The sequence below is a fragment of the Canis lupus genome, chromosome 34 (genome assembly GCF_011100685.1).
Source record: "Canis lupus familiaris isolate Mischka breed German Shepherd chromosome 34, alternate assembly UU_Cfam_GSD_1.0, whole genome shotgun sequence".
Taxonomy (NCBI): domain Eukaryota; kingdom Metazoa; phylum Chordata; class Mammalia; order Carnivora; family Canidae; genus Canis; species Canis lupus.
Window position 1 is genome coordinate 7,635,309 of NC_049255.1, and position 17,280 is coordinate 7,652,588.

General features: G+C 51.2%; 1 long non-coding RNA gene across 1 annotated transcript; it reads left to right on the plus strand.

Annotated features, from left to right (window-relative positions):
* Window positions 1-943: 943 nt before the first annotated feature.
* On the plus strand, window positions 944-13,690 carry LOC119867425. The gene is made up of 4 exons (XR_005383506.1): window positions 944-1,081; window positions 2,136-2,214; window positions 2,309-2,452; window positions 12,249-13,690. It is a non-coding gene; the product is annotated as an uncharacterized LOC119867425 (long non-coding RNA).
* Window positions 13,691-17,280: the final 3,590 nt, after the last annotated feature.

The window sequence follows — 17,280 nt, forward strand, 5'->3', positions numbered from 1 at the left end:
CCTTTGATAAAAGTTTTAGTTCTTGTATCTGTTCCCAGCAATGGCTTCTTGCCCTCCCATTGAGGACGATGGGAGAGGAATATGGGGAGAAGCTGTGGGAGTTTTCTGAGGTCTGGAGTCATCAACGTCTTTACTCCTACTCTCAATAGGCTTGGAGTTGACCCCAGTGGTCCAAATTTGTTTCAGGACAACCCCGATGTAAGCTTAGCTTCTTTGAGTTGTGGGGACTCAGGATCTCCCTGGAGACTGTTTATTTCTGTGATCATTCCTGATTCTCCCCAGGGGCAGGCTGTGGACCAGCTGCAGGGTCTCACCAGTGTCTTAGATGCATGTTGATCTGGAGCCAGCTCATGAGCGGATAGACCTTGCACATCTCCTTCAGCACAGAACAAACCACCTACGCGATGTACGGAAGATGTCCTCCCAAGTCCATGCTTTTGTGTCTCAGCTTCCTAGAATCCTGGGAAGAACAGAACCCAATGCCACATCTTGTGCTGCAGTTGCAACGATGCAAGTCATCGGCGGGATCTGAGATGACCCTCTAGTTAAGGCAGCTCAGATCCTGGAGCTTATGTTGGTATCCCCAGTTGCTTGTAGCTGAGCTATAAATTTATGTAAAGTCTTAGGATGCAAAAGAGATGGAATAAAAGAAGGACCCCTTCCCTTGTCTCTCAGTACTGAGGCACTCTGCTGTGGTATAAGAACATGCGAATCTGGTGAATGGTCATAGCAACAGTCAAATCTTTGGTGGGTAACTGTCGAACAAAATCTGAGATCTGTTTGTACAAAACAAATAATTAATGGGACATGTCTTCCTAACCTTTGTCACAAAATTGCAACGGATTAATAGTATTAAAATAAAGTTGTAAAACCAGGAAGAGTACAGAGACAGCTCCTTAAACCTGTGATTATTTTTTAGTAGAACAGCTCTTTATCCCCTGACAGAGACCTCAGCAGCTTGCTGTGACACAGAAAAGCCTTTTCTCCAGGGCCCTGGGGGCCGTGTGTTGCCTGGCACTCCTCTGACTCTGTGCTGGACAAGATGCTCCTGAACCTTCTTGCTGTGCCTGTGAGCAAAGAGGTGAGAAGCTTCCTTATCTGCTTTGCTAATGGACCAATCAGATCCTGGAATCATCATATGGTAACCCCGCAGGTGGCCCTGGCATCCTGCTGCCTAAGGTCAAAATACTCCCCAGCCCCTGGGATGAGGCCACATAGGCCAGGGGACTGAGGAGCAGTGCATGGAAAGCAGTTAGCGACAGAGGCCCAGAGGCCCCCGTAGCTGGCTCCCACTGCAAGCCCCAAAATGCCATAAATTGTGTCTTTTAAAATGTAGGACTCCAGCAGGAGGAGTTTTGATGAGAAGTGCAGTATGATTTTGTTTCCTTTTTAAGTGAAAAGGTCAGGGGTGCCTTCTCCTCAGTTTCCAAAGGACACCCCTCAATGCAGCAGCTCACGAATGTCTAGCACCCACACAGCACGTGCCTGCATGGCTGCCACTTCCTATGGCCGGGTCGTGTTTGCATTCTGCCCATTGTCCACACACCCCTGCAAGTGCTGATGGTGACCCCAGAGCAGACCTCCTGAGGCGCACAGAATGGGGATGCAGCGGGCCGGGGGGAGGTGTATGCCTCATTAAGCACGCGGGTTGTCTTCTGGGGCCTCAGTGGCCTGACTCGGGGTATTGCGAGGGCATCTGCGTCTGTCAGGCCCACCAGATGCCCTGCACACCCTCATGCTCAAACAAAACAGTTCATCTCTGTCTGTTATTTGCCACAGTGTGCCCAGCTTCTAATTAGGCCTCGGTGGACACCCACCGAGAAGGTGAGCGCTCTCAGGCTGTGTGGGGGCGGCCCGCCCCCGTCTTGCACAAAGGGCCAGCCTCGCAGCCTCCAGTGAGGGAGAATCATCCACAGTGATGTGCCCTGGGGGGAGCCAGGCTCTGCACTCGAGGTTTTTATCTTGTAGGTTCTGGGCATCTGAGACGCAGCAGGTGGGCTCAAGGTAAAAGCATTCTGGCCTCAAGGGCAGGACCTTTCCGCCATCCTACTGGTGGGGGTGTGACCCGTTCCCCTCTGCCTCTCTACCTTCAGAGCCGGTGGGGTTTTGAATCCACTCTCCATCTATTTTCACAGACGGCAGGGTTTCACTCCACGACCCCTCTGTGTTTCTGCCATCAGACTGGCAGGCTTCGGACCTGCAGCTTCTCCGTTGGTAAGAAGTACGGAGTGGAGAGGAACACCTGGGAATATGGCTCTGTCTCTGTAATAATCTCCCTCTGTTCGTCTCCCCCCGTCTCGGAATCAAGGCTCTCCCTACAGTCGTTTACAACGTGCTTGGAAGGAAAGATGAGACACACGGACTTACAGCTCGGTTTCCCTTCTCTTCCCAAAATGAAAAATAAATTGATGTGCTGACAAATGATTGCCAGCGGGACTCTGCTAGCTTCTTGGTGAGTACTGCTTCCTGTCTTGGAGCTGGGGCGATGGGCCCAGGGTTTCCGCAGCCTCGGGGACAGTGCGCCTCCTGGGAGGGCGGGCGGGGTGACAGAAGGAGGACAGAGCAGAGTGTGCACCCTGGAGTACAACCAAGCCTGGGTCCCCAAGATGGCAGGAGCTTCTGCTCAGAAGCTCAATCAGAAGTTGAGGATGTCTGGAAACCTCAGGGAGGCAGAGAGCTGAAGAGGTGGTCAGAGCATCCCTCCAAGCCAGTTGGACTCATTCATTCATCCATTCATTCATTCACTCACTCCGTTCATTCTATACACTTTTCCATTAAAGAGAGACCATGGCCACCAAGACCTCATGGGGTGGTTCTCAGATGGTCCGCTTCTGGCCTGCAGTCCCTCCCTGCCCCCCAGGGTGACCCTGGTGGCTGTGAGATCTCACTGGAATGAGGCTGGGGAGCAGCCTAATACCTGCCTGAGGACTGGCACTACCCCAGGCCCTTTCTTTAGGGCTAATTGAGTCCTTTCTGGTGTGGGTTTTCCTGCTAATAGCTCTGTCCCTTCTGTACCAGTGACATTCCCCCGCTGGGATTCCTACCAGCGTGGGACACCAGCACCTCCCCCTCTAGTAGAGGCAGACACAGGAGAGCTGTCTGGAGGGGGGATGGGGAGGCTGCTGGGGGCCGTCTTCTCTTCTCGTAGTCCTGGGGAGACTCTGCTGTGGCTGCTGAGCAGAGCCCAGACCTGGTCCCATCCTTAGCAAGCCACCTGGGAGAGGTGGTGGCGGCTGCTTCACTGTGGGGTCACCCAGCAGACACACAGTGGTTTCCAGAGTGGCAGGTCATCTGGATTAGATCATCGAGGCCTCATGGAAGTGCCTGCCTCCTAAACAGGGCAAGCTGCCCCAGCTCAAAGCCTCGCTGCTGTTATTTTGAGAACCCAAACAGAACAAACTGATGGTGCTTGCAGCCTGTTTCGGGTGGATAGATGGTTTTGCTCCTCTTGTTTATGAACTAGGGTGAGCTCGTTCCCCACCTCCCTCCTGAGCGGGTCAGTCTGAACTGGGGGAAGAGGCCACGAGAAAACAAGATTGGTTATTATTATTAAACGTCTGGGAATTGACATCATATTCATGAGTCTCTTCAGTGTAGAATATATGTCATTTCCTTAGCACAGCAGACAATCCCCTTTCTCAGGATGGATGAAGAATCTAATATTGAAGGGATCTTACTTGGCAGTTTGCGTTGGTGAAAAGCCAGTTCAGAGCTGTGCATCGAAGGGAAAATAAGATGGGGTTGTTCAACTTGGCAAATGAAAAAAGGAATTTTGTTCAATCTCTAGGTGATGTGGAGCACAGAGAGCACGACTCAGAGCCCCATCCCCTAGGAGCCAGCGATAGCTCCTCAGAGAGAGCAGGAAGGCTGGCACACTGGGGCCTTGCTGGTGCAGCGGCTGCGCTCGGGGCTGAACGGGCCAATTCCTTTGTGGGCAGCCACACCTGGAGATACTCCATGGGGCTCTAACTACGTCTTCCAAGCTAAAAGGGGATGCAGCAGAGCTGGGCTGGGGCCCCGAGTGGATGCTCAGAGGGAGAGGAGGGGTCCCCCTGGGAGCTTACTGCTGCCTCATGCCCGCCAGCCGGGCGGGGGGTGTGCCAATGTCCCCAGTAGAGTAACGGGGGTACACAGTGGCATCTCGGGTACACAGCAGACGGAATTCCAGCGCAACAGATCCGCAGAAAGAAAGACTCGTTTCCTTCAAATTTCCTTCAAGAGGCCGGGAGGTTTTTGGGGGGTGGAGAGGTGGGAGTTATAGAAAATGGAATAATGGTGAAGGGAAGGGGGTGAGGCTGCGAACGCCTCTTGTCAAGTTCTAGGGAGCCTTCGGATAGACTTGGGGCCAGCTCTCCAGGTTTCAGAGGCTCTCGGGATCCATGTGACTTGTAACAAGTTGAATCATTACTCTCATTTACTCCATCAAGCAAATTAGAATTTCTACCTTTTTTGCCATAGAATGAGGATTTTTTTTTACTCCAAATATTGAACACATTGCATCTGCTTAGTGTTCTTACTTCCGATAATGACTATAAAGACAGAAATATATTCTGATAGATCCTTGAGTTTTTAAAATTACTGCTATTGCCAATAAGTGGCATATTCCCTAACCCCCGCCCCCCATTCTGCATCCATGAAGAAATCATCACTAATTCTGTCCTTGAATTATTTCAGTTAATTAAAAGAATGTGGAGGAAGCCCATCTCTCTGGTTTGGTACCGTTAATTACAAAGGTATTCAATATGCCACTGCAAATGGCATTCTGCTAGCGCTTAATTAAAATAAATACAAAAATTTAAATGAACTAAACAGATTTTGGCACTGGTCTACAGTTACAGGGCCAAATTTTATGCGCGGATATAATACAAGCAGAGGAATAAATCTTTGCTCTTTGCTCTTAATGGATTGGCATCTGGCCAGACTCGGGACACAGCCTGCTGTTCCATCCACAGGGTCTGAAGGAACAGCCCACCCCACTCACACTCCATCCCCTACACTCTCCCCAGCTTTAAGGAGACCGCTCCAGATCTCTTGGGAAGGATGAGGGGGTGTTCCTTGAATTTCCCCTCCCTCTAGGGATTCAAAATGCAAAGGATAACATGTATTTATTAACTTTTTATCAAGGGGCACTGCCACAGTTCATGGATATGAGCTCAGTTTGGCCCACTCCTCTGCAATCTGGGGAGCGGAAAAAAAAAAAAAAGACCCCTCCAGCCTGACTGAGCAGGAACTGGAAGAGATAGGAGGAATGAGCTGCCTTCCTCCTCCCCCACGCATTCCAAGCCTAGGGTGCTGGTAACAAATCCAGGGTGCTGGAAGCTTGCCTTTGTATCTCCCATCAGGGCAGTGCAGTTAAATAATTTGATGGTGCAATCAAAGGGGTGGGGGTGTCTATTCCCAGATTCTGAGCATTTCAGGACCACCATTTGTATATAAATAATTGATGCATCAGACCTTCGTGGATGCCACCTAGTGAGCCTACATGCTGAGACTGCTGGTTAGCAGAAGGGTGTGCATAAGTAAAGGCAACACAACTGTGTTTCATTATTTTGAAATTCACCACTGCATTTATTCTAAAACAAGTATAATTAGATCCACCTTACAGAATATATTGAGCATGTTGTCATAGGAAAGGCTACAAGTGATAGAAACCCAACACGACTAGCTTACAGTAAAGAATGAATCCTTGGAGGTATAAGGATGGGGTCTCAGATGCCCGAGCACCAATGGAGAAGTGGGAGAAGCAGAAAGGAAGCCGAAGCTCAGGGCCTGGTGGACCAAGCATTGAACCCTCCAGTAGTCTCTCTTCCGGCCTCTCCCATCCACTGCTTGCCTTGTGGGCTTATGGCTCTCCTTCCCCGCCGGCCCCCTTCCTTCCTCTTCTCACTCAGAACTTCTGCCTCTGCTCTTCATGGTGACGAGAACACCTGGCTCACACATTCTAATATTTTAGCTGCCAGGAGAGTCCATCTAGTTGTGACCTCTGGTCATGGAGCAGGAAGCCCAGAATGTAACTCATAAGTGCCAGAGCGGGGCAGGGGCACCTGAAAACAGGGCCATTAGTGTCCGAACCATCCAGAGAAGGAGGAAGAGGAGGTGAGCCCTCAAGGGGAAGCTGATCTCAGAAGAAGGGGGTCCTGGATGATGAAGGTGACAGACACCTGCTGTATGCATGGCCACCCTGGTGTAGAGCGCAGTGCTGTGAAGCAGCTGTAGAATGGAGTGTGAGACGTGGGGCCCAGCTTGAAGAACTGAGAGTGGCATGAACCAAGTGAACCAATAACTTGTATCTTTAATCTGAGACATTGAACTGAGTGTGACGTTGACATCACACCAGTGAGTGAGTACATACGTTTGTTCCAGGAGTGCATTAGTGTGAGATTCTCCTAAGTGACAAAGGCATCCTGCATGGGATAGAGACAGCTTCTGGGATGATCAGACAATAGGAAGCAATGGCAAGTATGACACACTTTGGGAACAGAGGTTTTGGCAGAGAAGAGGGTACATGGACAGGCATGAATGGCTTAAGAGAGGATAAGAGGAGGTGAGAAGTCTGATGTCACCTGGAAAGGACACGCAGCCTGGTTTGCTGGCATTGGGGTGGATGTGCAATGTTGTCCTAGTCCCTTTGGGTAGCCATCACAAAGCACCAAGGCTTCAACACAGACCTTTACGTTCTCCCAACCTTTCTGCTGGAAGCTGCAAGTCCAGGTTGGAGGTGTCGGCAGGGCTGGCTTCTTCTGAGGCCTCCTCCTGGGCCTGCAGAGGGCCCCCTCATGTTGCTTCCCCACAGTGTCCTCTCTCTGTGTGCTCCGGCCCCTCGCATCTCCTCCACATGCCCTAATCTCCTTTCCTCATGAGGATACCTGAGTATCATGCCTGAGTAGGGCCCCATCTCACAGCTTGGTTAAAGACCCCATCTCCAAACACACTCACATCCTGAGGTGTCAGGGCTTTGGCATGTGAGTTTTGGGAACACAGCTCAGTCAAAAACATGATGGAACTGGATGTTTTTCTGGGGTCCCCTTCTAGAGTTCATTGGACCTCTCAGGGAGGTCCTGTATCTCAATAAGCAGCTGCATGTGACTTGGTCCCTAAAATACTTAGTGGGTCAGTTCTCAATGGGACTAACTGGGGAGAGGCTGAAATGAGAGACAGATCCAGGATGCCTCTATCTTGTCCTCCACGCAGTGTTGCTGGGCTGGAAGTCACAAAGGTGCAAGTGAGGCTGGTGGAGCTATCTCCTGGTTGGCACGCCCTGCTGCTGGGGCCACGGGAGCAGCCTTGAATGGGGTCTGGTCACCATTCTAGCCTCTAGGATACCCCAGGGAGTGTGTCTGGGCAGGAAGAGGAGAGCTGAGTGCTCAAAAGGGTGACCCGGGGCTTCTGGGGGGCAGGCCAGTAGGTGCCACTCCACTGATACCAGAACCAGAGATTTCATCTCTCAAATGTGAGCTTCAGGGGCAGAAAAAAGATACGGGATGTTTTGGGGCTGGGCCCCCCAGGAAAACTCTTGCTGTGGGGCCGCATTCGGTTCTGGTGATTGGAGAAGCTGGGCTGTTTTGGGGGTGAGCGGAGGGTTTGTGAGAGGTGCCCCCTAATGATGCCACTCTGAGGGCCAGCTGACCTGTGGCTTCTCACACCTTGGTTAGAGTCCTCTCCTGTGTGACCCTGACACCCCTGCTTTGTTCAACTTCTAAGGCAAGTACCTTCCCTGTGCAGAAGGAAGTAGCACTCTTGTTTACAGCCTGCTTGGCGCAGAGCTGCAGTAAACCCAACCCCGTTTCTGAGGGATGTGTAATTAGTGCCAATTTTCACAGGAAGCTTCTTAGCACTGATTAAAAGCACTGGAGGCCATGGTGAGAATTACCAGGACTTTCCTTTCCTGCTCCCAGAGCTGCTCATTAGACCTGAGGAGGAACCGACTGCTGTCAACATCCTTGATGTTGACAAACGGGGGCCACGGAGAGCCTGCTCAGCTTGCACTAAAGGGGAAAATCACAAGGCTGACATTTGAATCTCAGATTCACTCTGCCGTCCTCCCCACACAGCACTTGTCCACGCGCACCTGCTGGCCAAACCCAGCCGAGCGCTCCACTGGGGCGGCCTGAATCTCCCTTCCATTTCTCCCCTAGCTACTCTGTGTTTCCTGACCATCTAAAAACACTTAGATGACTTGCATCATTTTTGGGGACTTAGTAATTTAGTAACACTGGAATAACATCCCAGTATGGCTATAAAAATCGTGGGAATGAAAAATCGCGGATATTAGTGGTGGAACCTGTAACTAAAATAGAAAATATACATTCATCTAATGTATTGACATGTGATTAAACTGAAACATAACGATGAAATATGTCATCTTTTCTACTTCTGTTGCTCTGCTAGTTAACAAACTGTAATTGGATAACCAAGCGTGTGGAACCCTACACACAGGGGAGGAGGAGGTAAGGGGTCTGGATGACGGTGGTGGCAGGAGGCACAGAGGGAATGGACAGGGGACCGGTGACACACATTACAAAGGGAGAGTCAATAGACTGTGCTTTGGGTTTAGATCTTGCTTGGGTTTGTGGTGGAACCTCAAGGCTTCTGGAAACTGCTCTCATGACAGTCGCCGCCAACCTCTTCAGTGTTAGGGTCAAAAGGTCTTTAGGACTTTCTTTTCCTACGTTTCACATTCCCGACCCCTTGTGCCTTGCTTGTATGGTGACATTGGAACCTAGAACCAGAGGAAAGGAGGGAGCAAGCCAGGGCAGCATATTTGACAGATGCATTGATTCTCTAATCACTCTGAGAAATTAGAGGGGCTTTATTTTGGGGAGTGGCTCTTCTCTGAAATATCAGGTTCTCCCACACTTCTCCCCAAATGTCAGTTGAATTATTAGTCTCTCTTGTCTAGCCCTTTTCTTTCCTTCTGATGGTTTTCTTTATATGCCTCATAGTCCTTAGAGTCTGTTATTTTAAGGAGAGAGGGTGATTTAATTTATCCACATAGCTAGTATAGATTTCCTTTGCTATTATGTGTGGAAATACGACTTCTGAGTATGAAAAATTCCAGAAAGTTCTGTGTATGTTGGGGAGGCTTTTTGATTAACAGGGCTTACTTTTGAGTAAATGAGTGGATGGCTGATTTGGGGTAAGGTTTAATTCACCTGTCTGTTCACTCACTCATCCATCTGTCCACCTAGCCACCCATTCATTCATCTACCCACCCACCCACCCATCCACCCACCCACCCACTCATCCACTCATCCACCAACACATTTATCCATCCATCCATCCATCCATCCATCCATCCATCCATCCATCCATCTTATCTACTTTGCCTAGAGGAGTCTGGAATGTTGGAGCTCTGTTTTGACCAAAATCTGGGGGTTAGGGGCACGGAATTGGAAGGCAACTCGGGCAGACATTTCACAGTTGGACATTCGAGTCCTTTAACCTCCATCCTCTTTGTTGTTGTTGTGTTTCCTTCCACATATACCCACAACGCCTGCCACTTCTGGGCCTAGAGCTTCTCCTAGGTTCTGAGAATGGCAGTTTATCTCCCTCTTTTGGGTATAACATGAGATTGGAAGCCAGATCTCCTGGGCGCCCACCTTGGCTTCCGTGCTTACTAGCCCTATGACCTTGGGCAGGTTAGGTAACCCCTTTGAGCCTCCATCTTCTCAACTACAAACGGAGACAGTAACTGTGCTGATCTTTCAGGTTTGTTGTGAATTCCAGATGTGAGAATATGTGTTAAAAGTCCCACTGGGCATGGACATGACCCTTACTCAATACATGTCACTGACATGGTCATGGCCATTACCATGATTAGTGCCATCACAGTCCTTATATTCTGCTCTATCCTCTCTCTGTGGATTTCAGGTCATGATATTTTGTTCTAAGTTTAAGCTTCCTGAAATTTGTTGAAATTTCTCACTTGTTGATGAATCTCTTCCTATTCTCTTTACCACTATGAGTTCATTTCTCTATCCTCTGTAGTTCTCTCTTTCTAGTAATCTTCCTCTAACTTTATTGATGTCTCAGCAGGAAGAGGAGAGACAAAGGTGGGTGCTTGATCACCTTTTCTCTTCTTGTTTTTGAGAATTCCAAATCACCTGAGATGATGGAGTCCATTCTATTTAAAAGACAAAATAGCTTTCCTTTGTGGCGGATTGATGCCCAGGGCACTGAGCTCTTTAATAACTGAATCCTTACTCAATAGTTCAATAAGCGCCCCTCGCTCTGTGCAGCTGAGCTTTATGAAGGCTGTCACCTGGTGTCAGCTGTTTCTCCTAGGCCTACAGATCACTGCAACTTATTTTAGTGTCTCTCCGGGAGCCCAAAGCATTTTCTACAGCATAACCTTTTCATTACTAACTTGAAGGCTAAATTGCTATACTAACCACCCGCCGCAAATAATACCGCTGCACAAAATGGTAGCAGGTAACAGGTGGTCACTTGCTCTGTGCATCATGACTCTCATTTGGAGGTTAAAGAATTTCGTGGCAACAACCCATTCTCTGTTCCATAATTTTTAGCTGATAAAGAAAAAAAATGGTCATTCTTGCTAAGTTTTTGTGAGGTTTCATAAAAGAAAGGCAGGTTAGGATCTGTGGGTGCTCAGCATCACAGCATAACCACACTGGATATGGAAATATGAGAATGAAACTCATTCCTTGATAATGGCTAAGCCCCTGTTCTCAACCACCATGTCATGATCACCTCCCCATTGGGGCTCCATTCCCCAGCTCTGCACAGGGATCTCACCTGCACCCAGCGCCCTGTGCTGAGGCAGGTAGTCACCCAGGTCAGGATCTTGCCCTGTGTGTCAGCATCAGGATGTCTGTCCACGTGTATGGTTCCTCTGAATTCCCCATCCATGATATTTTTTTTTTTTAATTTATTCATGATAGGCACACAGTGAGAGAGAGAGAGGCAGAGACACAGGCAGAGGGAGAAGCAGGCTCCATGCACCGGAAGCCTGACGTGGGATTCGATCCCGGATCTCCGGGATCGCGCCCTGGGCCAAAGGCAGGCGCCAAACCGCTGCGCCACCCAGGGATCCCCCCATCCATGATATTTTTATCTAAAAAATGTTTATCGAACGGTGATGAACTTATGTTGGGGGGGATGTGAGTCAGGTGGTTAATGGGGAAGGCTGGTACTGAGGAGCTGAATGTCTCATTTTCCCTAAACAGACAAGCAATGAATCAGCAGAGCGTGTACCTCTGCCTTGTGTTTCTTATCTATTCTTGAATGACAAAGTGACCCGGAACAGTAGGTTCATCGTCTCCCCTGGTTTCTGTGGTCAGGAATTCAGGAGCAGTTCGGGGAATTCCTGGCTTGAGGTCCCTCATGGGATTACAGTCGGACAGTTTCTGTGGTGGGTCATTTCCTGTGTGTGCTGCCTGGGCAGTCCTACAGCTGGAGGCCTCAGGCGTCCATGGCCTCTGCACTTGGTCTTTCTAGCACAGCCGAGCTGATTCCCTAGTGTGGAGGCGTAGGACTCCCAAGCACCTGTTGTGAAGGAGAGAGAGTGAGAGAAGGAGAGAGAGGGAGCAGACTGCAACCCATACCACCTTTCAGACCTCGCCCGGGATGTCACCTGTGCCTTCCCCGCCACATTTTATTTTCTGACTCATTTGTGAAAACACACCGAGGTACAGAGAGAAGGGAGGGTCGACTCCAACTCTCGATGAAGCTGGAGGTTCTAAAAGAGGTTGCAGAGCTGGAAATATGGCTGTGGTCATTTTTGGAGAAAACAATCCACTTACCTCGAGGTCTTTTGTTCTTTTTTTGGACAAAGGTAATTTTTCTTTAAAAAGACACTTCTTTCTGCTGTTTGTCATAATAGCATATACATTGGTCATCTGTCCCTCCCCCTGGACCACCAGCCTCAGGAGAGGAGCTGGCTCCCTCTCTATTGAAGTGCCCTCAGGCAGCTCCCTCCCCGGGGCAGCGTCAGCTTCTCTATCTTTAAAGTCAAGGTGAAAACGCTGGTCTCAGCAGCTGGCAGGACAGCTGGGTAGCACTCCAGGAGAGACCAGAGTACCCCATGCAAACGCACAGCCGGACACATCTTCAAGTTTCGACACCCTTCGTCAAGGACTATACTTTAGAACACTCTGGATTGGTCCAGATGCTCTGAAGGTGTTGATAAAAATGGCTTCCTCTTGCTCCCTGTGTATCAATGGAATGAGAAATGAACAATCCTGGCAGGAAGAAAGTTGATCCTATGGTCTGTGTCCCTGTTTCCACAGGATGGATGCCTGCAGTCACTTGTCCACACAGCTCAGCCAGGGCCCCATGATGGGACAGGACAGGGCATGGACTCCAGTGACCGTTTGGAAATCAACTGCTTGGAACTACAGAGTTGGTACAACCATCAGAAAGCTACTTCACCCTGGTTTGGTTGTGGTACCTGAAGCCTGAGTCTGTCTCCAAGGCTCTCAGCGTTGGGCTGGAGCCCTGGGGCTTTGCTGGAATGGGACTGGGAGGGAGAAGTAGTTGAGAGATGACCCAGAGCAGCGGCCAGGTTGCAGGGTGGGGCTGCTGTTGGGGAGGGGACGGGAAATTCACCTCCGACAGGGAACAAAAGGTTGTGATTCAGGAAGTCCCCCGTGACCAGGGAGGGACAGGCAGCACTTTTGTTGGCTGGCTACAGATGGCTGGTGGCACCTGGTGACTCCCTTCCAAAAAGCTGGGTCCGTGGGATGTGCCAGGGTCAGTTCCAACCTACCCCACAGAAGAAGCACAGAGACCTGGTGGGGTTACCCACCTCCCAGAGTTAAGGGACAGCCTCTGATTTTGATGGGGAAAGCCAGGAGTGTGGTGGGACAGGGATTGCAGTCTCTGGCCTTGAGGTGGGCCTCGCCTTCTAGTGGGGACCCTTGGGTGGGGTGTTATCTTCTGGTGGAATCGTAAAGGGCATGCCTGAAAAGGCCAGCTCCACCCACTCCCGTTCCTCTGGGTTGAGGAGCAATGCCTGCCCTTTGGTTGCTGGCTAAGGGGTACATCCTTGCTGGGACTATCCTGGAAGCCCTGGGTCTCCTTCCACCACGTAGGAAGCTTCCATTTCCAATTCAGAGGGTGGGGAGCTTGATCGGCTCTCCAGGTGAGAGGGAGCCTCTTCCTTTGGCTCGACCTATTCAGTGCCAGCACTTTCTGCTCCAGGGGTCTCCCCCTCCCAGAGCAATTCCTGAACTGTAAGAAAAAGCAGAGCCAGTCCAGAACTCTGCTGGGGAGCTGACTATGTGGCCTCCTCATGAAGAGAAGCGTCCAGCGCACTGGTGACCGTGACTGAATCTACTTCTATTTTTCTGATCTTGGACCAAACTTCTAGTCTAGATTTTGAGATGAAGGGGAACACAAATGTGGTATTCTGAGGCCATTGCCTCCTTCCCAGGGTGACATCAGGGCTGGTCCACCTTATCTGGGCCACGGGCCTGATCAGGGTGGTGTAGGTGGGATGATTCTAGATTTCAGCTCCAAACCAGAAACTGAGAAGAAAGAACACAGAATATTTGTTTCTATTTGTAAAAAGTAACAAAACAAAACAAAAGGAAACAAAAAACCTCACATCATGCCCGCACACATACACATGCACAGTGTTATTATTTTCTACTTGATTTATGCAGCAATTGCTAGAAGACACATGGTACTGCTTGGTTCCAGTGAATTTTCCACACAACTGCTGTTGCAATGCTTGGTGATTTGCTTTAGCTTTTCTTTTTATTTTTTTAGGATTGAGATCTCAGAGATGAGAGAACATAGATCTGAAGCCCGGGGTCTCATCTTTTCTTCCCTGTTCTCTCAGAGAGGGATAGTGGGGGTGAAGCCCAGACCAGGGGGGAGGCCAGGAAGGGGTGAGAACTGGACTGGGGTGGGGGAGGGAAGGGGTGAAGCCCAGACCAGGGGGGAGGCCTCCCAGGGGGCAGCATGCAGACCCCACCTACTCCTTCATTTTCTGCCGTTGGCCCCAAACCCACTTCTGTCCTCTGAACCCAGACACTTGAATTTTTTCAGAGGGAGAAGAAAGGCTGCTCACCTGGCTCTTGGTCCAGGCTCTGGCATGTGCACCTCCCTCAGCATCTGGAGCCCCCCAGCCCGGCAGGGGCTCCGGCAGGCAGCTGTCGGTGGCCGGAGGTAGGTGCTTGGGGTCTTCTGGAAGACTGGGAGAGCACTGGGTGCTTCAGGGTCAGGGGGATGTGGCCAGGCCCACCGGGTGTTGCTTCCTCGGCAGGCAGGGGAGCCTTGAGCCTAGGGCAGAGGCCAGCAGGAAAGGCAGGCGGGCTCCTGCAGGGATGGAGTGGGTGGAGGGGGACGGCCAGGGTGGGTGCCCAGGTGTTTGGGGGAAGCGGCCCCAGGACAGTGGGGTTCGGCATCTCGTCAGACTTCACAGCTCATTCTGGACAAGCTTCTGGGTGTCCAGGGGGCTTTCAGGCTCCTCTCCCCCACCAGCAGGGTCCACAGATGTCAGCGATCCAAGATGTAAGGCACCCACCAGCCTCAGAAAACCAGAAAAAGGCCACGTGGAAGAAGCTCATGGAACGCCAGCGCGCACCCTGTGTTCTGTTAGTAGACCAATTCCTCCTTCCGGGTCTTTTCCAGTTCTGGAATCCAGTCCTGGATGCGGGATGGGTCTCTTCTCCCAGGACAGCACCTGCACTTTTCAAAATGGGCCTGCGGCCCGCACACACTCAGGGCCAGGGGCCCTCCCACCTGCTCCTCTGGCTTTCTGAGCGGGGCTCCCTCTGCCCCCACTGCCAGGGAAGCCGTGGGGCTCCGCACCCTGTGTCATCTCAAGGTTCTATCTTTTAGTAGATGGAGCTTCAAGAAAAGCAAATTGCTTCCAGCAGGGAGTGCAGCGCAGCAAACGCAAGCACCAGATTTCAATTTTCTAATGGGCTGTGTAACCACAGGATGACGTAATCCTGCCCTGAATAGTGATTAATTAAAGACTAAAAGAGCCTCTTTTCTGGTTAAACAAAAGGAGCCTGACAAGTAAGGCAGGAGGCTCCCGTGAGGGCCGGCGTGCAGAGGATGCTCGTTGTCAGGCCCCGGTGGCGCTAGCGCTGTGGGACCGGCACTGGGATGTGGGGCAATTGCCACCTCGCTGCCCACAGATGCTACTGGGGCCACAGCCCCTGAGCCTACGTGTGACCCAGAGATGGAGGCAGAGGTGGTTCAGACAAAAGAACACAGAAGGCATAGCCAGGAGCTTAGAGGGCTGAGACTGGAGGGTCCCGGGCCTCCTCAGGAGGAGAAGCGGAGAGCTGACCGTACCCCCTGGTGCTCACCTGGGAGCAGGGCTGCCCTTACACCCCTCGGCATGGGAAGAAGGGGGAGCATGGAGGAAACTAAGCCAGGACAGGCCGTGGGTGGCCCTGGAAGGCACCGTGGTGGTTGCCGGTGGAGTGCAACCACCCCTGCAGGAGCCCGCCTGTCTCTCCTGGTGGCCTCTGCCCGAGGCTCTAGGCTCCCCGCCTGCTGAGGAAGTAGCACCCGGTGGGCCCGGCCACATCCCCCTGACCCCGAAGCACCCAGAGCTCTCCCAGGCTTCCGGAAGACCCCAAGCACCTGCCTCCGGCCACCGACAGCTGCCTGCCGGAGCCCCTGCCGGGCTGGGAGGCTCCGGATGCTGAGGGAGGTGCACAGGCCAAGGACAGGGGGACCTAGAGCTGCCTTCCAGAAAGCAGGGTGCCCAGCTCTGGCTTGCCCCGCTGCGGGAGCAGAACCATCTGGGGATCAGCATCCAGGAAGGATCTGGACATGCTCTTCCGCTTCCTGGCTTGGTGATCCCTGGCAGATATCAGAACCACCCCCTGCCTTGGTCTGCTCACCTGGAAATTGGGGATTATTAACAGGACCACTAGAGTGACTCTCTAAATAGGTAAGGATCCAGCAGGAGCACCTGGGTCCCGTGAGCCAGTCTGTCAACAGCTGTCCCACCGCTGCCGATTCCCCTGCCATTCCTGCTGCTACCTGCCTCTCCTGGTGCATTCCGGAGACGTCCTGCTGCCTACACCTAGCAAATCAAAAAAAAAAAAAAAAAAAAAAAAAAAAGAAAGAATAAAAGGAGGGAGAAAGAAAGAAAGGATGCATCTAAAACAGTGGTTCCCAGGTTTCCTGCACCTTAGAATTTCCTACAGATCTTCTGAAAATTCCAGAGCTGAGCTAGTCCCCCCACCAGTGAAATCCAGCCTCTGGGGCTGAGACTCAAACATCCTCAGGTGACTCCAGTGTGCAGACAGGTCTGGGAGCAGTTGCCCTAGGTGTTCGTCAGAGCAGAGCAAAGAGCCAGTGGCTGGTACGTCCTGCAGTGTTTGCTAGGATGTGATTGCTCGTGCCCCGAAAGCTGCTAACGGCATGTCTCCGTATTCCTTAAGGCACAAGATGCCACCACCCTGACGGCCAGACTCGATTGTGCAGCAGCTAAAACTCAGGTCCTAATTAAACCAGGGCAGGGGCCATGGCCACATTACATTATCTTTACTCCGAAAGAACAATTTTGTTCTCCCCAGTGTCTTCCCCTTTGATCAAACCTTTTTCTGGGGACCTTTGTTCCAGCTGGATCCGACAATCACATAATCTGCTACGATACTGACCTTCCCACTAACGTTTGAAGCTCCCTTTGATAACGGAGATTCAAAAGAGAACAAACCGTTTCAAAATGGACTTACCAAGACCCAAAAGGGCTATCATTGCACAGTGATTCTAAATGCCTGCCCTCCTCTGGTGCGGGAGGAAATCCATCATCCGTGGCCGTGGAGCTGAGCCGCATTCCCACGCAATTCATCACCCTCCCGACCTGCCAGGGCACCTTCCGTGTTGTTCTCTTCCAAATGGCAGCTCCTCGTTCTATACCAAGGCTGATGGTTTCCCTCAGGCTATTTGGCCACATATTTATCCACATCAAATCGTCTCTCCTTTGAATCTGTCCATTTCTGAAATTTAGATTTATCTGTTTTGTTACCAAATGAGAAATGGCCCGTGTCAATGTTGCTTAGATGAGTTTGGGGGTAGGAGTAGCAAATCACTTGATGCTGCAGAGCTGTGCCTGCCTGCAGCGTGGAGGCTTGGGGTCCCCTGGGGAAGGGGACCCCAGGCTCGCCCTGCGTGAGACTGACACATTGGACTTCATTGCCCAGCATTTATACCCGAAAACGCTGCAGGATCAAGTGCATCCCCATCTGTTCCTTCCCCTCATCTAAGTTTCTTTCCATCCTAAGATCACATACACGGGTGTCACCTTGTATTTTTGCAACGACAGGCTCATCATTTTGTCCCAGA